This window comes from Coregonus lavaretus (assembly GCF_964263955.1).
Source record: "Coregonus lavaretus genome assembly, chromosome: 4".
Taxonomy (NCBI): Eukaryota; Metazoa; Chordata; class Actinopteri; order Salmoniformes; family Salmonidae; genus Coregonus; species Coregonus lavaretus.
The window spans coordinates 40,856,417-40,879,053 of record NC_139991.1 but is presented as its reverse complement, the minus strand read 5'-3'; the positions used below and the strand labels follow the sequence as shown (position 1 = coordinate 40,879,053).

Genomic DNA, 22,637 nt, shown 5'->3' with positions numbered 1-22,637 from the left:
TGTGTGTGTGTGTGTGTGTGTGGTGTTGGGTTTTGACTCTACCTGGAGTGATGAGGTTGTGGGCATCTTTGATCATTTCAACAGTCTGGTCCACATTGACCTCTGTGTGTGTTCCTACGATCTCCATGGGCTTGCCTGACCCAGTGGATGATGTACCGTACTCACCCAGGATCACGTTGGCCAGGGAACGGTTCATGGCCTAGCCAGGGGGAGAGAAGAGAGACGAGGGGGAGTACAGAGATGGATAGGATCAAAAGCTGCTCAGCCGTTTTAAGTCAACATTTTTCAGTGAAGCCAGTTTCTTTCAGGCAGTCAATGCAGCCAAGAAGGCATTTAAGTACAGTTAGAGTTCCTCCTAGTGGAGAATTGTGGAAGCACAGAAACTGCCTTGCATATTTTAGCATCTTCAAAGTTTACATGTAGGTTATGAGCTGATGTGGCCTATTTAACCCATACTGTCTGATGTGTGACACTTCCTAAATACGGACAGACGGAAGGACTATAGGCTCCATACCTTAATCATTCTATAGCCCTCAAACTCAACTCTGGAGCTCGAAGCCAGTTCCACTGCATTTTTTCATCGTTCCCCTCTAATCAGGGACTGATTTGAACCTGGGACACCAGGTGTGTGCAATTAATGATCAGGTTGAACAGAAAACCAGCAGGCTCCAGACATCATAGGGTAAGAGTTGAATACCCCTGTTCTATAGGACGTGTGACACTTCGTAAATACAGACCAATACTTACCGCACACATGATGTAGGAGAGAATGGCCCCTGAGGAGCCGATGAGGGCCCCTACGATGGTGAGCAGGTTGTTGAGCAGGAAGCCCTCAGCACACAGGGCCCAGCCGGAGTAGCTGTTGAGCACCGTGATGGCCACCGGCATGTCTGCACCGCCGATGGCTGCTGTCAGAGTCAGGCCCTAGAAGAACAAGACTACCGTTAGACTGAAGGTTGATATGTCCGTGGGATTAATAAAGCAAGACATACATTTCATTCATGTGTTGTTAAATTCAATATATTGTCCATACAAAAGAAGGTATACAAAGATCATGTGTCATATGTGAGTAGTAGGCCTGGCCTATATAAACTCACATGTAAGCATTGTCCCGAGTGGCGCAGTGGTCTAAGTGCCACTAGAGATCCTGGTTCGAATCCAGGCTCTGTCCAGGAGAATCACGGGGCGGCGCACAATTGGCCCAGCGTCGTCCAGGGTAGGGGAGGGAATGGCCGGCAGGGATGTAGCTCAGTTGGTAGAGCATGGCATTTGCAATGCCAGGGTTGTGGGTTCGATTCCCACGGGGGGCCAGTATGAAAAAAATACATAAATAAAAAGAATGTATGCACTCACTAACTGTAAGTCGCTCTGGATAAGAGCATCTGTTAAATGACTAAAATGTAAACACTTGGGCATAAACAGACCATTCATAAACAGTATTATTGAATGGTAAATAGAGAAATCTGATCAGGTAGTAGAAATATAGTGCATTTAACCCCTATCAGGATGCAGTGGGCCTCAGTCATTGCGTAAGGTGTTTGTCAAAACAAGGAGTATTCATTTCAAGTGCTCTCTATGATATCATCCTAATGTTACTCTCCAAGATACCCAACTCAGGGAATGGCTCTAACCAGAGCCAGCTACCTCACATTATGCAACGATACACTCCATCAAACAAACAGAGAGGGCAGGACTTGAACAATATCAGATCTCCTTTTAAAGACATTCATGCTCAGGCACAGGTGATTGTTTAGCTACACCTTATCAGTCAAGAGTGGTGTGATATTGTATACGTAAGAAATGAATATCCGTTGATTTATACAACGTCAAAATGTCCTTGTTATTGACAAACCACATGGAGGCCTGAGCAGCCAACATTCACAACAGTTTTAACCAGAACCACCTTCTCTCAGTACTGCTTCAAAACCTCATCTTAGTTTACCTTCCATCCATCATCTTATTATGGATTGATCATGTGGTTAATGCTTCCAATGAAAATTCTCCTTAAGGGCCAACAGTGGAGCAGGATCGTAAGCAGAGCGCTTTTTATTGAAGGATAGCTGAACTTAAACCTACCTAAAATGGGCTAGAGCACAGGATTCCAATGGCACAAACAGGTAAGTTCCATCCTATTTCTAAGAGTTAGTTCAAAGATCACTGGTCAGTCCAGGTTGGTGGATATTAGGGCCATAGATATAGAATTAGTAGAACAGGAAAAGACTCTCAAACCATAAAAATGGCACTGCACCCTCATAACTTCAAACATTGATTTGAATGTGGATGTCCGTCCCAGTAATTCTATTTCTTTGATTTGGGTAGAGGCGGTGTGTAGGTCGTACCATGACGGCCGAGAGAGCGGACATAGAGCCCAGGCAGGTGATGCCTGCGGTGTAGCTGGGGTCCAGCATGTAGGGGATCATCAGGCCCACACAGGAGGCCATCAGCCCAGCATTCATAGCATGGCGCCCAGGGAGCTGGAGTGGGGCGGAGCTCAGCACACCTAGAGAGAGGAGGAGAAAAACTGTAGGCATGGACATATAGAGCTAAATGCATGTTAGGATGTCACTATGTGCTGTCCATCTCATTTATTTTGTCCTCCATTTACAAGTATTCAGGCCCCAACCACTTTTGAGGAACAATCTGAAAGTGAGCATGTTATTTATTATCCAAGGATGTCACTATCACACATACTGTATGGATTAAAAAGGGAGTTGTACTTTTCTCCCTGAACTAACTCAATCCTTGGCAGGCAGGTAGAAAGATAGCAGAGAAAGTTACCGTTTCTAAATTGATTTTCATTTCAGAGACTGAAATGTGTTCATGAGGCTGCTTCATGCTAAATTGAAACCGAATACATGTTGATAATCAAATTAACAGAGCCAGCATCTGGATTCCACCACCTGTGATATGGGACGCATTGTAACATTTCCTTGACTTTTTTCCTCATTTTGAAAGCCTTCCAAAACAAACCCACAACTGAAAAAAAAAGAAAAAAAGAAAAGAAAGCATGAAATGTGCATTTTGGGGAAAATGTAGGTTTTAATCTTTTATCGGAGCAGGTTTTCCAGGTTCCAGTGGGACTGTGGAGTGGGAACGCTCCCTGGGATAATGTGTTCCAGCTTTCGGGAACAAGTGGAAAATGACTGGGGGCGGAGGGGCTAATTAGTGCCAAACTGGGAGAGGTTCCGCCTGGCCTAGCTGGGAGCAGGGGGGCCTGGGTGGCACGGCTGGGACAGGGGACTGAGAGGAGGGGTGCAGAGTCGGGTACAGATGCTCAGGCATCAACCTGAAGGACCCAGACCACTACTGGTCTACTACTGACCAGAGGGTTACTTGATCAAACCCAAGCTGTCTAAGTTAAGTGTCCATTAGCAGAAAATTCCTGAAAACGCAGTAAAATCTATGTGTGTAATCTATACACTACATGACCAAAAGTATGTGGACACCTGCTCATCGAACATCTCATTCCAAAATCATGGGCATTAATATGGAGTTGGTTGCTATAACAGCCTCAAGCCTCTTCTGGGAAGGCTTTCCACTAGATGTTGTAACATTGCGGCGGGGTCTTGCTTCCATTCAGCCACAAGAGCATTAGTGAGGTCGAGCACTGATGTTGGGCGATTAGGCCTGGCTCGCAGTCAGCATTCCAATTCATCCCAAAGGTGTTCGATGGGGTTGAGGTCAGGGCTCTGTGCAGGCCACAAACCATTTCTGTATGGACCTCGCTTTGTGCATGGGGGCATTCTCATGCTGAAACAGGAAAGGGCCTTCCCAAAACTGTTGCCACAAAGTTGGAAGTACAGAATCGTCTAGAATGGGGCCTAGCACGAACCATGAACAACAGCCCCAGACCATTATTCCTCCTCCACCATACTTTACAGTTGGCACTATGCATTCGGGCAGGTAGCATTCTCCTGGCATCCGCCAAACCCAGATTCGTCCGTCGGACTGCCAGATAGTAAAGCGTGATTCATCACGCCAGATTCACCACGCTCCAGAGTCCAATGGCGGCAAGCTTTACACCACAATGCTTTGCATTGCGCATGGTGATCTTAGGCTTGTGTAAGGCTGTTCGGCCATGGAAACCCATTTCATGAAGCTCCCGACGAACAGTTATTGTGCTGACGTTGCTTCCAGAGGCAGTTTGAAACACAGTAGTGAGTGAGGATAGACATACTTCAGCACTCAGCGGTCCTGTTCTGTGAGTTTGTGTGGCCTACCACTTTGCGGCTGAGCAGTTGTTGCTCCTAGACATTTCCACTTCACAATAACAAGACTTACAGTTGACCGGGGCAGCTCTAGCAGGGCAGAAATTTGACGAACTGATTTGTTGGAAAGGTGGAATCCTATGACGGGTCAACGTTGAAAGTCACTGAGCTCTTCAGTAAGTCCATTCTAATGCCAATGTTTGTCTATGGAGATTGCATGGCTGTGTGCTCGATTTTATACACCTGTCAGCAACGGGTGTGGCTGAAATAGTCAAATCCACTAATTTGAAGGGGTGTCCACATACTTTTGTATATATAGTCTATGAATAATAAAATCTATGGACAAATTAATCAAATCAATGGACCGCGATGATGAATATGTATGAGGAATATAAGTATGACTTTAACTGCCTCATTTACTGACAGGTACAAATGGAACCGTAAAAACTCATGGCATGCTTGGCCTAGGATTTCCTACCCCTTTTCACTCGCAGCATTTCCTACCCCTTTTCACTCGCAGCTCCCAACAAAAACAACATCCCACTTCCACCTCCCCAATCCCATAGAATTACATCGAATTGAAATATAATGTATCACTATGCCCAATCCCAATCGTCCGTCCTCACCTTGCAGTTTCCCATAAGCCACCAGGGATCTGCTGAAGGTGACCCCTCTGATGAAGGTGCCCAGGTAGGCGATGATCTTGGTGAGGTTGGCAGCCGGGTTGGTAGCAAAATGAGGGTACTTGATCCTGTACTCTGCCACGCAGGTCAGCACTGCAGCCAGACCCACCAGGCTGTGGAAGGAGGTCTGTGATCTGGATCTTCCTAGCGATACCCAACCCTGGGGGGGGGGGGGGGCAGAGGGGATGAGAACCGGACAACACATACAGAGACGTGCGCAAAGACACACACCCTAAGGACTGGTGGGAAACGGGCAGTCCTGAGGCACAGGTGTGGCTGATAAGGGCTGTTTGGGGGAAATTCCTTGTTTGTGAGTGCACCTCCGTCTATGTGTGTTTTGGTGTGTGTGTGTTCTTCTTGAAGCCCTGCAGACATGGACGGGGTTAATAGGAGCATCTGGAAAAGCAAACAGGCTAAGGTCTGAACGGATGGTTTAGTCTAGGTTCCAGCTTGATTCCAGGAAGAATTACCATGTAGATTGACCTGACTGGATCATGATTCAGACATGATGGTGACCATTACCTCAGCACTGCTGCAGTATGAGCAGTAAGCAGTTACTCATATGATTGAAGGAGACAACACATGTCGACTATAGTAAATAACATGTTGTTCAGATCATTCAAGCATGCAAATCCAACACACACACAGGAACAACTTCCTAATATTGAGTTGCACCCCCTTTTGCCTTCAGAACAGCCTCAATTCGTCGGGGCATGGACTCTACAAGGTGTCGAAAGCGTTCCACAGGGATGCTGGCCCATGTTGACTCCAATGCTTCCCACAGATGTGTCAAGTTGGCTGGTTGTCCTTTGGGTGGTGGACCATTCTTGATACACACGGGAAACTGTTGAGCGTGAAAAACCCAGCAGCGTTGCAGTTCTTGACACACTCAAACAGGTGTGCCTGGCACCTACTACCATACCCCGTTCAAAGGCACTTAAATAATTTGTCTTGCCCATTCACCCTCTGAATGGCACACATACACAATCCATGTCTCAATGGTCTCAAAGCTTAAAAATCCTTATTTATCCTGTCTCCTCCCCTTCATCTACACTGATTGAAGTGGATTTAACAAGTAACATCAATAAAAGATCATAGCTTTCACCTGGATTCACCTGCTCAGTCTATGTCATGATCAGTCTATGCCTAATGTTTTGTACACTCAAGCATATACACACTTACCAGCGGTGCCACCCACAGCCATGGCGGCACTCATCTGTGCCAGGAGTACAGGGGTGGGCTTCAGGAAGCCAAGGGTGGCAGCGATGCCCCCTGCCACACCCATCATGCCCAGGGCATTACCCAGGCGGGCATTGGACTGGTTGGACAGACCAGCCAGGGCTCCCACACAGCACATACCAGAGCCCAGGTACATCATCTACAGAGAGAGAGAGGGAGGGATAGACACACAGCAGTGGCTTAGACCTGGGCCATGTTCAGTAGGGCACACAGTGCCAAAAGGTTCACTATGCAGAAAATTAAAACCGGTTCTAAATTAAAAACCTGTTCTAAATTAAAAACCTGTTCTAAATTAAAAACCTGTTCTAAGTTCAGGTAATACATGCCCATTTCACTCTGCCTACTTAACACAACCGACTGAACACAACACCTGAGCCCACCTGATTGGTGGTACATAGTGTGAGGGTTAGGTGATGCTCACCTGTTTAATGTTGTAGCCAGCCTGCATGGCGACTCCATAGCCCCCCACAAACACCCCGGTGGGCAGTAGGTAAGAGTGGTTTTATTCTGGAGGGTCAGTGGGACACTTGAACATGTCCAGCATCTTTTTGGTGACCAGGAAACCACCTGAGAGAAAGAGAACAAAACCAGTCAAACTCAACCTGGTAGACAACGGTCTGCACAAACACTCTTGTTGGAATGCTTCAGGCATAACAGGGTGAAGACGGTCATATTTCAAATATTATTTATAGCACCCTTATTTGATATTTGAGTAACACATTAAAAGTGTGCGCACAAAAGGTTCCTAAAGGCCAACTCAATGAATGTAGTAGCTGGGGGTTTTCTTGGTGGAATCTCTCCCCTGATATAACGACCAGACGGAACACTTCATTCTGCTGGGGCAGATCACGTTCCATTCCAAAAGAAACCTCTGGTTTCTCTACATCGCCACTCCACCGCCACACTCAGACAGGTTATCCAGTGGCTAACATCTGTCCACTTCAGCTGTACGGACTAATTTTATCCCAGCCCAGACCTCAATTACTTAAACATACCAACAATAAAAAAACAATTTCAGACTTGAGGCTCAGAGTCAATACATTCAGATTCAAGAATGCAAAGGGCGGGTATTGAAGAAAAGCATGCACAGGATTTTTCCGTGCTGCCACTATAAAAACACATGGAAATACAAAAGGCTTTGTGGCAAGAGCCAGAGGAAGAAAAAAACTATTCCTCGACCCGTTGTATAAGGAGCAGGTACTCTATACATGTCAGGGCTAGTTTATTGAAACTAAATTGGAGGGCAATTTTTTTGTGTAATCACTTGACAATATAAAAATTGTAGAAGAAGGGCTAGGAAACAACTGTTGGAATGTCAGTTTTTATGTTACTGAGGGTTTATGGGTGGTGCGGTAGACCACTAAGAAATGTTGCATGTGGAATGGCAACCAATAGGGACTTTCAATTGAAATTAAACACCTGCTCTTTAAAGAAAATAAATATATATATAAAGAGGTGCACTTTAAGCGCTCTGGAACACATGCACAAAGAGATCTGAGAGTCATAATAACTGGTTTTTACAGCAAATGGCTAAAATCTGCCAGAATGCCCCGGTAAGAGGGCTTTAAATCCCTGCCATGATCTTTGACCCTGCTCAGTGTTCTGGCCTGTCGGAGCGCCCTCGCACAGACTGGGACCTCTGGACCTCTGCAGCGTTTGCCTTTGAATGAGTGATTCAGCGGCTGTCTAGAACGATGCACCAAAGACTTTTCCGACACTACCATTAACGACATTCCCTCATTTCTTCTCAGCAGAGCTAGACTAAGCCTGGTTTATAGCATGGCCATGGTCCTTTTGAAGAACACTCAGTCATTTCCAGTTCAGGTGTGAAGTTCCTTATTTTTCACCTAAAGGGAGTTAAGGAAGGTCTGCTCTCACGAACAGGGTCCATGGACCAACTAACGGTCACGGCTGAGGAAGAGGGCACAGTGGAACAATAAGCAGTTTCTTAATAGATAGTCAAGTTAAATAAATGGCCCTAAAGGGGTCTGATATCCTCATATCTTACGTATTCTAAGATCTCATATACGGTCTCCAAAGGGGGTACAATGTTGAGGTAAGAGGAGCTCCGTTTGTCTGCTCCATTCACTATCTGTTGTCACAGTTACTGTTTAATCCAGAGAGTAGTGACACCAGTGATGTTGACTGAGGAGATGAAGGCAGCCGCGACAGCCAGCATCTCAGCAGTGGAGGAGGGGGTGTAGTCAACCCCCATGAGAGACAGACCGCCCACAGCCGTCAGACCTGGAATAAACACACACACAGTAAGCACAGCTTAGATCACATTACAGACATGTTTTTCAATTAGTCCCACATGTGTTGAACTGATGTCAAATGACAATGACAAAACACTGAAACATTATTGCTTCTCTACCCATTGCCCTGTCAGACAAACAAAGCTTTATTCCATTTGAAGTGCTGTATAGATAGGCATGTTCCTTACACATTGCTTCAGAGCACAGCAGCACTGCTTAATGAGGAAAATGTCAGAGCGCAGAGGGAATCCTGATAACCATCAGCCCTATAATGACTTACAAATGCAGCCTGCTGTACTGTAGTGAACAACACAACAACCGGCTGGTCAGACAGAGCCGACATGCTCACAGCCATGTGTTTATGCGTCTGACTGAATGAATGAGCTTTTCCTGGCTGTCCCGTTCTGGAACTCCACAGTAACAATTAGTCACAGAGACAGGCCAAGGTTTGAATTAAAAGGTAACCGCACGCTACCTCAGTGTCACATGAAATACCTACAGCAGACAATTAGGCTAGAAAAATCTACTCGCACACTGTCAAAAAGCGAGACATGCTGCTCACAATATTCTAGACACCAGGTGAACTTTGAAACCTTAATGCCATCAGATCCCCGCCTGAAGTTTCCCTCCCTTGAAAGGAGGGTGAGTTACTCCACCCTGAATATGAGGTTACATTTGAAAAACAAGGGCGTCATACTCAGGCCATAGAGATCACAGGCATACCTGACCAAATAGACACCAATACCACCTACCTACCGCTGACTTATCAAGACAGCTCTTAGATAGTCAGCCAGTCAGGTCTATATTGATCACAGTCATCCCAGAAGCGTCTGTTCGTCACATCCCACTCAGGGCTGACTTCAGAAGGGAAAGACTTTAGCTAATTGTGACTCAATAGTTTCAGGTAGATTAAAGAGTTGTCATGAGGATGGTGCCAGCCATTGGGCAAAACCATGGGTTCCCCATCAAAAGTAACCTAACGCTCCAGACAGAGATTGACACAGACTTCTCTCTCCCTCTTAAGAATTTGAAATTCCAATATACTTCACTAACGTCTTGGGCTCGAACAGCTCTTTTAGCTTTATTACATTTGGCACATCAATAACAATAACTCCAATGGTTTCAATGTTTCCACTTCTTTGCATGACCAAAATAAAAGGCATGGTTTAGGTAATGCCAAATATGTGGGGAACACACCTAAGAGACAATGCATGAGCAGAGAGACTGAGAATGACTAGGGTGGTGCAGGGACCGGGGTATGTATAGTGTGGACTAATAAAGTGGTTGACAGGAACTGTGCAGTAGGTCTAGGGAGATAATTGCTCCATTGGATGCCACCACCATGCCTCTTCTGAAGTTAGCGTCTGGGGCGACATGAAGGGGGCTTTAATGTTGGACCACCATGGGTTCATTAAGACATTCAAGCCTTTTCTGGTTCCTGGACCCAGACCCTTGTCCTGACTGCACTGCCCTATCGCCGCCGGGAGGAACAAGGAAAAGCTTAATGAGGCACATCCCCCCGAAAGCAGTAGATATCACAGCCAGCTTGTCACTTCCGCTTGTGTCAAGAGTAATCAACATGCTGCGAACACACACACACCGTCTATAACACTTCCTGCTTATGAAGTAGATGTGGAGGGTGGGAAAGGGGTCAAGGGGCAACTAATAATGATCAGGAACTATTCATTTGCAATGAAACCAGCAGGCAAATGAATGTCTTCTGCAACTAGGACAAATTTCCTCTCGCCACTATCCAAAACATTGAGTTACAATTTTAACAGCCAAATAATCAGTTTCTCATTTATTTGCAGAATAAATATTCAATGATAATAAATCTATTAGCCTATATTCTCCTGTATTCACAGAGAGGTACCTGAGACCTATGCTTCTAGTTGCTTGAAGCGGATCTACACTCTGGAGTAGTACTTTAAATCACACAGACTACAAGGACCATTAATCATATCCTGTTCCCTCCAGGTCCTACTCATCACTGAGAGGAGAGCACCTGCAGGTGTGGAGGTGGAGGGAGAATCAACCGCCAGTTCTGTGAAAGAATCTCCTCTGTACAGTTACAGCAATGCCTTTTAGAGACTAGTAAATCAAATGAATAACATCTGGGTTTTAAAATGTGATTCATTCTCATTTGAAACCAAATCCTAAGTGATGCATCTTAGGCCTAGATGCATTTTCTTCGGTAGGTTTACCTCCATATATATAAATACATTCCTGAATATACTACATTACAAAATAATGATGTGCCTTTGTTTAGTCTTCTGTATCCATTTCATTAAGATGAGTCTTCATAAACACGCACCAGAGATGGCGTTGGTGATGGGGAAACGTGTGAACGGGGTTTACAGGCCTGCCGTCTCTAGTCTCCACTACCAGAACAGGGGTCTGTGGGAAACAGCTACAGCACCACCTCAGACAGACACAGCAGGGGGAGGGAGGGCTCGTCATCTCACATTTTATTATTCCCAGTTTCCTGGCACTAAGGGGCTGCTGGTGGTTTGGGGGGGGGGGGGGGGGGGGGGCAGGTTAGGTTCTAATTAGGTGACCAATCCTCATTTCAAAGGGGCTCTCAGCCATTCTGCCTTTCTGGCCTCTCGCATGGCTGATCCGGTGGTCAGGAAATCAAGATGTTCCAGCAGCACCTTCCTTCCGTGGCTTCAGAGGGGAGAGACAGAGATACGGAGCAAACTAACTCATGAAAGGACAGAAAGATGAATGTGCCTGTTTGTTTATCTCAGGTTGTTTATTTACGTGTGAACCCAGTTTGTGGCTCATTTGTCTGAATGTTGGGGAAGAAGGCCATGTTCTCTGGGTCTCTTTGATCTGATTCCAGAACAGAACAGAGCAGACAGTTACTGCCTGCCTCCTCTCTCTCACAGACTAACCTCTGAGCCTCCGCCTGTAACCAATAGAAATAATCTGCACCAATTTCTGTTCAGGGAGGCGTTTATGTCTAATCACGGCTGGTGCTGCTCTCAGAATGGGGTCACAGCTCACCTTTCCCAGATTAGTCAGCTATGCGGATGACTTGCGAGTGTTAGTAGAGAATAGAACAATGTAATGAATGTGAAAGGTAATAAAACACTAACAGGCTGCTTTTAACCCCCCACGATAGTCCTGTTAACCCAGGTCAGGGTGAGCGAGAGAAAGAGAGAGAGGGAGACCACCATACGAGCTCACAGAGACTTATGACACGGCTCGGTTTAGGAGGCCATTATCCTGACAGCCAGCAGTGTTGCTCTGGATCCTCTGCTTTCTGCTGTGTCAACCATTTTATTCCCCTTACATTATAAATAAGTAAACAACTGACTTAGATCGGGGTGGTGTTCATTAGGGCACACCGTAGCAAAACGTTGTGCAACAGAACATTTAAATTAGCATTTCTTATTTAAGTCCAGTTAGTTTCTAATCATTTTACTACGTTTTCTTCCATTTGGTACCTACTGAAAATGACCCTGGAAGGCAAGGTAAGTATAAATGAATGAAGTGTCTAGGCAGTCAGTGTTGGTGTGTCTCACCTCCAGTGTACATGCCAGCGGTGGTCAGGGTAGCCTTGAAGGGGGACACGGCAGCAGCCTTCTCCTTGGCCAGCTCATGCATGCTCTTGACCACTGGGATGTTATCGAGCAGAGGAGCTGGGAAGAGGTTGGTTCCATTCTGCAACAGATAGAGAGGAGAACATTGTTAGACCTACCAACAATGCAAACAAACAGCCTATGGGTTCAAAATTAACATTTTACCTAAATCTTCCAAAACATATTACCATAACCAAACATTCAGACCCATTTCATTTGCCAACTGCAGAGGTAGAGCAAGTCAATTCATCATAGATTCCCTGATTAACCAGTCTTCCCTCGTTGTGCTAAAAACAGATGCAACCTAACCCAGCTGCTTCACATCACCTGCATGACAACAGATGATCTGCTCCTTGACCTCATAGTGGAAGTTCTCAGTGGAAGGGCTGATTGCACGGATGAGTTTGGTCAGGTTGTTGGAGTACAGGGTGCTGGACTGGATGGGCAGGTGGCTGGGCAGGTCAGTGAAGCCTATGTGGGTCACACCCTAAAAATAACAGAAGCAGCTATTTTATTGAAAGACAAATTGTGCATTCTTCTCTTTTCAACCTTTTGGAAAAGGACTAATTTACACAATTTGAGTAGGTAACCTTGTGGTACCAGGTCTAGGCAGTCAAAATGATACAGACATAAGTAGGTTCACCACAGTGTCAAAAGAGAATCAAATGATGAGATTTAAGATGAGAATAATAACAGATTGTCTTGACTGACCTTGTGTACAGACAGTTCTCCATGTTTCCTCCAGCCTCAGCAGTCAGGTCCACCACCACTGAGCCATCCTTCATGCTCTCCACCATGTCCTTGGTGATCAGGATGGGAGCCTTGCTACCTGAGGACACAGCACCATGGTCAGAGAGGTCAAAACCATGTTCAATAAGCTTGTTGTCTGCAGTACCAGCAGGGTGCTCAATCAGCACAGCAGTTGATCTCTTTTTAGTCAGCATTTTGTACAACAATGTCTTAAAGTCTAGATTTAAAGACAATTAATCAAACCCTGGCAAATAAACAGATTGCAATTTGTTGTTCTCGGTTTACGCTAGGCACTGTTTTCGGGTCCCTTCTGAAGTTTACACTAGCTTCAAAGTAAACTGATGTGATGAGAATACAGAGAAACTCTTCCAAGGTCAAGTTGAACTGGTCAGAATATGACACAGCAGTACTGATCAGGCTAGGGTAGGCTTGTGTAGACCAGACCAAAAGAGTCAGTCTCTCCACCAATGTTGTGTTCGAGACCACCTAAAGCGAGACCGATTCAAGACCAAGACCGGATGGGGGGAGGGGGGGGCGAGACTGAGTCAAGACCGAGATCGGGAGGGAGACCAGAAAAATGCGACTCCAATTCAAGACCATGATTGTAATTTTGTCAAATCGCCACCATAATAAGAGTTCAACATGTCCAGTATTTCTGTGTTCATACTTCAGAAGAACATATGGATTCTTTAGACATTCAGAATGGTGAAAAAAGGCATGCTGAAGGCAAATAGAGCCACTCTACAAATGATTACTAACCCAAACACAGTGGGGAACAATGAGGGCCTTCTATGCTTTCAGAGTAAGGCTAAGGATTTATAAAATGATGTTCTGATTTAATCTCTTCAGTTTTTGTTAGAAAGGCAAGGGATAACACTGAAGAGAAAAAAAATCAAAATCAGGATTTTTCTTTGGTGGTCTCTGGGGAGATAAATCTAGCTAGCTAAGTCAGCCATTGGCTAGGCCATCATACTCTTGATAGAAGGCATCTGCCAATCAATTGTATTAGGGCAACATTTTGGAGTGACAGTGGAATCAACCAATCACATTGACTTGTACTGGGTGGGACCATTTTTACAAAAACGTATGGAAACTTCTGCCTTCTCTAAGGCCAACAGGTCACTGTGCAATAGCGAGCAGTAGTTTTCCCACGGTCTAGCTAGCTGTAGCAGGTGCTATCGAAGAGGATGTTGTTGTTAATTTGTTAGCTTGTCCCTTTTCAATAATAACTTTAAACAAGAAGTTAAGTTTCAAATTATCATCATCTGGTGAGTGGAAATGTGGGGGGGGGGGGGGGGGTTCAGCTTGCATGCTGTTAGCCATCTCTTTGAAAATAACTTGTGTGTGAAACATTGTTGCATTTAAGCTTTACATCACGGTTACCTCGTGTGCTACTGTAAATGTGAAATGTTTTTTGGAATGGGAAGTAATAGTTGTACATTTCAATTGGGAAATGCTTAGCCTAATGGTTGTGTTCTTGTATTCTTATGATTGGGACCTACTGGCTTATTTTGTCAGAGTGAATGGACTGCTTGTCCTTTAACATCATGCTGTGTGTGACTGCTGTCTTTCCATAGGCCCTATGCAGTGGAGCCTGGAGAAGTGGGTCCTGTGTGAAGGAAAGGCGCCCTGTGTGAAAAATCATATGTTTTCCAATAGATTTGTCAGATTTTCGCTCTCAAAATCACACCTTTTTTTTAACGACAAAAATCTGATGTTCTAAGTCCACAACAATCCTTAAACCACTTTAGGAGCCCATTTTTTAGGTCTGGGAAAAATTGAAAAAATATATATTTTGGAGGGTGTAGTTGCCCTTTAATTCAATTGAGCAAAACAAATGCCCTCCCCATTGATCAAAATCAGCATGATATATTTCTCTCTGGCAGGCCTACATTGTGGTCAATATTTAATTGGGAAGGTTTTTTGGGAAAGCCTTTAGAAATGTTCATGCAAACAGTGCATGATGACTGAAATGTGCGTCGCAAATAGCCTACTAACCAAGACTACATACTGAACTTTTTCTATACCTGGTTTGCATACATTTGACATTTTAGTCATTTAGCAGACGCTCTTATCCAGAGTGACGTACAGTTAGTGAGTGCATACATTTTCATACTGGCCCCCCGTGGGAAACGAACCCACAACCCTGGCGTTGCAAGCGCCATGCTCTACCAACTGAGCTACAGGGGACCTACCCATTGTTGCCTTAGTTAGCATTTACTGGTAGATATAAGTTGAAACATCTTTCCTACCGATGTCATTCTTCTGTGAGCTGCTCCATGCGACAACCAGTTGAGAGTGCGCTGGTATTACGGTTGCTGTCGTTTCAGCATCACAAGCCTGTAACACATAGGCTCAGCATTGTGCAAACGTCTATAATAGATGGAAATACTGCTACAATTTCCCCCCATCTCCCCCTACTAATAGTGAGCGTGCAACCTTCCAAAAATCTCCCCGACTCTTCCCTACCAGCAAGTCAAGGAAATTCTGACAAAGTTTTAGGATATCTTTACGAGTAAAGTAGGGATCCCAGGTTTCAATAGGCAATCATTTTTTTTGCGCTGAATGATTGGAAGCTTATGAGTTTTTTACTCCTCTGGTCTCAGCAAGAAATTACGAGTCCTCACTGTCCGAGACTGAGTCAATATTGAGTAACAATGTATCTGACGCAGAGACAAGACCGAGACACTCAATATGTGGTCTTGAGACTGGACTCGAGACCAAGACTACATCACTGCTCTCCACCCAACAGGACCTGTAGTGCTAGTATAGGGAACAGGACAACATGTCCTAGACATGGGACCACTACACAACATCAATGACTTTGGCACCAGTTCAACCACATGCCATGTCAGTGGAGAGGAAAATGTAATTCACAACTACGGCTGCATATCTTATCAAGGCCGTCTACCAATGTAAACAAGGGATGAGAATATAGTGTCTTCAGAAAGTATTCACACCCCTTGACTTTTTCCACATTTTGTTGTGTTACAAAGTGGGATTAAAATTGATTTAATTGTCATTTTCTGTCAACTATCTACACACAAAAAGGTGTAATGGGTTTGCACTCAGAAATATGTCGCATAAAGCTTACTTCATTATTCAACTCTTTAAATTATTTTCACTGCATCAGGGATAGTGTACACAGACGTTTCGGCTTTACAGCCTTCTTCAGTGTGTAGGTAACATTTTCTTTTAATTCAAAACAGTATTTGTAAAGAACAACCGATGAGCAGCAGGGTTGCCACTCAGGGTTGCCACTCATCTGCCAATCAGGGATGTGGCTTTTCTGGTCTACCTGTATACAAATTAGTCACAAACAAATATAGAATTGTAGGGTATGGGAGCAGGAGCGGGCACGAAGGGCAACTCACAAATCAACCGCCCCAGGTGTCCGCTCACCTAAATACATTATATCAATTCATGAGATAGCCCACCACAAATCATTTTTGTCTGTCTGAATTTGCGGGTTTTACGCATCAGCCAAGCTTCTGGGAGAGCGCGATGGTTCTCTTTTGATTAGTCAACAATCTACATAAAATACTCTAATGTCAAAGCGGAAAATTTTTTCTAACATTTGTAAAACATTAATGAAAAATAAACAATAACATATCTTGATTAGATAACTATTCAACACCGAGTCAATACATGTTAGATTCACCTTTGGCAGCGATTAAAACTGTGAGTCTTCCTGGGTAAGTCTCTAGGAGCTTTCCACACCTGGAATGTGCAACATTTGCCCATTATTCTTTTCAACATTCTTCATGCTCTGTCGAATTGGTTGTTGATAACTGCTAGATTTTCAGGTCTTGCCATAGATTTTCAAGCAGATTTAAGTCAAAACTGTAACTCGGCTAGTCAGGAACATTCACTGTCTTCTTGGTAAGCAACTCCAGTGTAGATTTAGCCTTGTGTTTTAGGTTATTGTCCTTCTGAAAGGTGAATTCATCATCTCCCAGTATCTGGTGGAAAGCAGACTGAACCAGGTTTTCCTCTAGGATTTTGCCTGTGCTTAGCTCCATTCAGTTAGTTTCTTACCCTGAAAAACTCCCCAGTACTTAAGGATTGCAAGCATACCAATAACATGATGTAGCCAATATGCTTGGAAATATGGAGAGTGGTACTCAGTAATATGTTGTATTTGCCCCAAACATAAAACTTTGTATTCCGGAAAATAACGTAATTGCTTTGCCACATTTTTTGCAGTATTACCTTAGTTCCTTGTTGCAAACAGGATGCATGTTTTTGAATATTTGTTTTCTGTACAGGCTTCCTTATTTTCACTCTGTCAATTAGGTTAATATTGTGGAGTAACTAAGTTGTTGTTGATCCATCCTCAGTTTTCTCCTATCACAGCCATTAAACTCTGTAACTGTTTTAAAGTCACCATTGGTTCATAGTGAAATCTGTGAGTGGTTTCCTTCCTCTCCGGCAACTGAGTTAGGAAGGATGCCTGTATCTTTTTAGTAGCTGGGTGTATTGATACACCATCCAAAGTGTAATTAATAACTTCACCATGCTCAAAGGGATATTCAATGTCTGTTTTGTTTTTTTACCAATAGGTGCCCTTCTTTGCAAGGCATTGGAAAACCTCCCTGGTCTTTGTGGTTGAATCCGTGTTTGAAATTCACTGCTCGACTGAAGGACCTTACAGATAATTGTATGTGTGGGGTACAGGGATGAGGTAGTCATTCAAAAATCATGTTAAACACTATTATTAGTCCATGCAACTTATTATGTGACTTGTTAAGCACATTTTTGCCCCTGAACTTATTTAGGCTTGCCATAACAAAGGGGTTGAATAGTTATTGACTTCTAATTGTTAATTAATTTGTTAAATAAAATTGAAATACATAATTCCATTTTGACATTATGGGATGTTGTGTGTAGGCCAGTGAGAAAAAAATCTAAATTTTATCAATTTTAAATTCAGGCTGTAACCAAAAAATTTGGAAAAAGTCAAGGGTGTGAATACTTTCTGAAGGCAGAGCATAGCAATATATCTATGGTGTCTTTATGGTCTGTTATAGGCTGCTACAGGAAGGGAATAATACCAACTCAGCCTTGAGGGGCAGGGTTAACCAGATGGATAGGGCCTAACCACAACCTTAACTACACTAGGTAACTGAGCTGATGAAGCCTTAAAGCAGTTTAGAGCCTGAGAGGATTAGACAGATAAGAGCTGATGATAGCAGTACATGCACTTCATACATGATTGAGGAAGAACAAAGGAGGGATGACAACAGACTGGTTGCCAGTCTTTCTGCTCTCTTGCCAACTCCTTATGGCTTGACGATGACAATGGAGTAAGCCAGAACACAAACAGATCAGACTAGGAGGACAGCAGTGCAGAGGAACATGTAAAGGGAATGTAATGCAGGTAGAAGAGGACAAAGAGATAGATACAGATTTGTCTCTATGGGAGGGGATAGGGGTAGTGAGGTGTGTGGTTGGTGGTCACTGTGCATACCAGGGATGAGTGCTGTGCTGATGAGGATGTCTACTTCCAGACATTGCTTGGCAAACAGCTTCATTTCAGCCTTGATGAACTCCTTGGACATCTCCTTGGCGTAGCCGCCCTGGCCGTCACCGGCCTCCTTAATGTCCACCTCCAGAGTCTCAGCTCCCAGAGACTTGAACTGCTCTAGGGCCGCCGCTCTGGGGAGGGGCACAGTGGACGTCATGGGGGCACTGGCAGTAGAGTGGGGGCACTTATTGAAAGCCCCTGATACATTCTACAGCATCACTGCAGGAGCTTAGGCTATATATATGATTGTTTTAAGATATCCAAGTAGTAGACAATTTGTTACACAATGGTTGGGCTGGTGAGATTTAAATCTTTGAATCTGGAGAGAAAAAAATGAAGAAACAGTGCTTTGTCCCATTATCCCATCCTTTGAATTAAGTGGAAGGAATCTACAGTTCTCTAAAGGACATTTGCTTCAAATTCTCAATGCAATTGCTGCCACCAACTGGAGAATTAGCAACATCACACTTTCAAATCTCATTAAAGGATTGGTTCACAATTTTGATGTAAATGGGATGTTATAGAAGGGATTTCACTTAGTTTTGAGAAACTTAGACCACCTGCAATAGACTTCCTCATTGCTCGTTATGCAGTATGGGAGCTACAGACAAACTTGAACAAATATGTCATTTTAGAAATGGCAAAGCTCTCAGTATAGTGATGCAGGTCTTTAGATGTTGTGCAAATGAAATTGTGTAATTCTGAACTTTATCTGCAACGTTACATTCCATTTTGTGCGACTCAAGTGGTTTCTCCAACCAGCTGTGCTGCACAGCATACACAGAAAACAAGCACAGCTGGTAGGGGAAACCGCTAGAGTCGCACAAAATGGAATATAACATTGCGGAATTACACAATTTCATGTGTACAACATCTAAAGACCTGCATCTCTATACTGAGAGCGTTGCCGTTTCTAAAAGGACGTATTTAAGTGTTTTTGGAGCCTTTGTTTATGTTTTTATATAGCCCCCATACTGCAGAATGAACAATGAGGAAGTTGCGAGTGGGGTAAGTTTTTAAAAAACAAGTGAAATCGATAAAAAAGTGTCTGGACCCTTCTATATCATGCCATCTACATCAAAAATAGAGATTTTGCACACAAAAAAAGTTAACCAATCCTTTAAAGACAGCAGCCAATCTGGGGTAGGGTAGTTGAAATAAAAGCGATGGTGCAAACATCTGTGGTCGGAAATCATTTGTAACATTTTAGAGTTAAAGAAGTCCCAATAAAACAAATAATAATAATAATAATATATGCCGTATGGGTGGTCCCGGGGATCGAACCCACTTCCCTGGCGTTACAAGCACCATGCTCTACCAATTGAGCTACAGAGGACCAGTGCAGCTCTATAATGTGACGAATCCTAATGAGTTCATTGGTAAAGTAATGGCTGAATATGCAGGGTATGGTGGTCCCACTCACCGGGTGTCGAAGGCCCTGACGATAGCACCCATGGCTCTGGCAGTACCGGCAGCAGCCAGACCTGCTACTCCTCCTCCAATGATCAGCACCTTAGCAGGTTGAACCTTCCCAGCAGCAGTGATCTGTCCAGTGAAGAAGCGCCCGAAGCTGTTGGCTGCCAGCACCACAGCTTTGTATCTGAAAACACAGAGACAGAGAATGGTCAATTACAAATACTGGCAGGGCACTTCTACCCGGCCCAGCCTCAAGATAGCATGTGTGTTTACATTGCCAAGTGGACCACACACACACACAGCAGAGCCAAGAGAGACAGTTTTACTTGTCAGCATGACATTAAGTGGCTGGACAGATGCATTCTACAAGCAAATGTTTGTTCTACTTAAAGGAGGAGTTTTTGCAGCTGTTTCAGTACAGCACTACAGGGAGAGAGGGGGAGAGGGCAAACTCCACTGAACTAGTTTTAATGTATGGAATCACTTGGTTTCCGGATTTTGGGTAAACTTCTCCTTTAATGACATGACAACTCTGTCATTAAAATTGAAGAAAAATAAAATCCCTCAGACACATTCATTCTAGTTGCATTTGAAATTACTTTAAAGCACACATAAGCAGACCAGTGAGTGACCCAGCCCAGAGAGTTTTCCCCTCTCACACTACCCATCCCGTCCCATGTCCTGCTCTGTCCTCACCCTGCGATGTTAGCCATGGAGCTGAGAGTGTCGTAGCCCTGTGAGATGGTGACGCGGGGCACCTGGTCCATGGCCAGCACGGTGGCCTTCCTCTGGGACAGCATGTCCATCAGCTCAGGGTTCTGGGCTGGGTAGATCACTCTAATAATGTTTATATATTTTTGCTTTACTCATCTCACATGTATATACTGTATTCTATTCTACTGTATTTTAGTCTATTCCACTCCGACATTGCTCATCCTAATATTTATAAATTCCTTAATTCCATTATTTTACTTTTAGGTTGTGTGTATTGTGTGTATTGTTGTGAATTGTTAGATATACTGCACTGTTGGAGCTAGAAACACAAGCATTTCGCTACACCCGCAATAACATCCTTTGATGGCTACTGGCACGATGGAGAAGTGTGCAATACATGTGTATGTGACAAATACAATTTTATTTTATTTGTTGACAATGACGACATCAGCAAGCCGCTCGCCCACACGCCTGCCATCTGCCTGGTACAGTTGAAACCAGGATTCATCCGTGAAGAGCACACTTCTCCATCGTGCCAGTAGCCATCAAAGGTGAGCATTTTCCCACTGAAGTCTGTTACGACGCCGAACTGTAATCAGGTCAAGACCCTGGTGAGGACGACGAGCACGCAGATGAGCTTCCCTGAGACGGTTTCTGACAGTTTGTGCAGAAATTCTTAGGTTGTGCAAAACTACAGTTTCATCAGCTGTCCGGGTGGCTGGTCTCAGATGATCCGGATGTTGAGGTTCTGGGCTGACGTGGTTACACATGGTCTGTGGTTGTGAGGCTGGTTGGACATACTGCCACATTTTCTAAAACAACGTTGGAGGCCACTTATGGTAGATAAATGAACATTCAATTATCTGGCAACAGCTCTGGTGGACATTCCTGCAATCAGCATGCCAATTTCACACACCCTTAAAACTTGAGACATCTGTGGCATTGTGTTGTGTGACAAAACTACACATTTTACAGTTACCTTTTATTGTCCCCAGCACAAGGTGCACCTGTGTAATGATAATGCTGTTTAATCAGCTTCTTGATATGCCACACCTGTCAGGTAGATGGATTACCTTGGCAAAGGAGACATGCTCACTAACAGGGATGTAAACAAATTTGTGCACAGAATGAGAGAAATAAGCGTTGTTTTTTCGGTATGGAACATTTCTGGGATCTTTTATTTCAGCTCATGAAACAGGGCACCAACACCTTACATGTTGCATTAATAATTTTGTTCAGTGTAACTTAACAAGTTGTTTATTTTGCTCTTCACTCATTTAGTAGCCTACTCCCGACCAAAAGCCTGTGACTTGTCTGATGATCAATCAATGTGATTTTGTTTCACTGAATCTATGTCTGTAGGACTCTATTTGGTTAATTGGTCTCTGGCTGGGCAAAGTGGTGGAAGCTCATGTGTTCAATCACTGATCAGAAACATTTGGCATGCAATAATGTAGCCTAAATCAAGTGTAGGCAACTCCAAAAGCCTGGTTGTGAAATCTGAACACAAGACACATGATTTTGAAAATATATATTGCTATTATTTTTTATCAGTAGGCTATGATGAAGGTACTCCTAATTTAAAAGGAATGGTTCACCCATTTTACATGTATATTGTTTTTGTGCATCTCTGAGTGATGTTCTATCGATTCCCTGGGTCATTTCATGTTTTCACGTGCAGTGGCGGCTCCTGAAAAAATTCTCAGGGGGGACAATTTTTCTGATGATTTAGGTGACCTACACACATTTTTAAAAAGATATGTCCAGCAACAACATGAAGACAGGGGCAGCATATAAGTCAATGCCAGAAGCATTTATTGACTGATCTCAAAAGTGTTGGCTTACAAAAGCAAAATAAGTTATCACAGTAAAAATAATCAAGGGTGTTCTTTCACATTCCTCAACACTGCATAAACAATATGCATTTCCATAAACAAATGAAATATCAGCTGAAAATACAGCATTTTGGTATTTGTTCAGATTGCAGGATCAACAAGAGCTTTTACCACATTTTTTGCCTCATGGTTGAATTGGAAATATGTGCACCTGAGCATAATTCACAACAAGCAAGCAGGAGCTTTTGATAGAGGCTACTGAAAACATTGATGCAAGTTATTGGTAATAATAAATTTTTATAGACTTCCATATTCTGCCCTCTTGTATAGATTTGTGAAAATGAACAGTGATAGACATTTTGCCTGAAAACAGAATTTGAAAATAATTTCTAGAAAAGGTAAACACAGCTATCTGTATGGCTT

At 43.7% G+C, this 22,637-nt stretch overlaps 1 pseudogene across 1 annotated transcript in view; it reads right to left on the bottom strand.

Moving 5' to 3' along the window:
• LOC311127423 (NAD(P) transhydrogenase, mitochondrial-like) overlaps nt 1–20,910 on the bottom strand; it is a 46,434-nt pseudogene extending 25,524 nt beyond the window's left edge. The window contains exons 1-15 of the transcript in view: nt 20,903–20,910; nt 20,362–20,502; nt 19,673–19,849; nt 18,193–18,380; nt 12,684–12,801; nt 12,300–12,459; nt 11,916–12,054; nt 11,149–11,220; nt 8,264–8,374; nt 6,552–6,697; nt 6,074–6,269; nt 4,835–5,051; nt 2,340–2,500; nt 748–924; nt 43–199 (exon numbers count right to left, since the gene is read on the bottom strand). The product of the transcript in view is annotated as an NAD(P) transhydrogenase, mitochondrial-like (transcript). The remainder of the gene's footprint in view (nt 1–42; nt 200–747; nt 925–2,339; nt 2,501–4,834; nt 5,052–6,073; nt 6,270–6,551; nt 6,698–8,263; nt 8,375–11,148; nt 11,221–11,915; nt 12,055–12,299; nt 12,460–12,683; nt 12,802–18,192; nt 18,381–19,672; nt 19,850–20,361; nt 20,503–20,902) is intronic.
• Nucleotides 20,911–22,637: the final 1,727 nt, after the last annotated feature.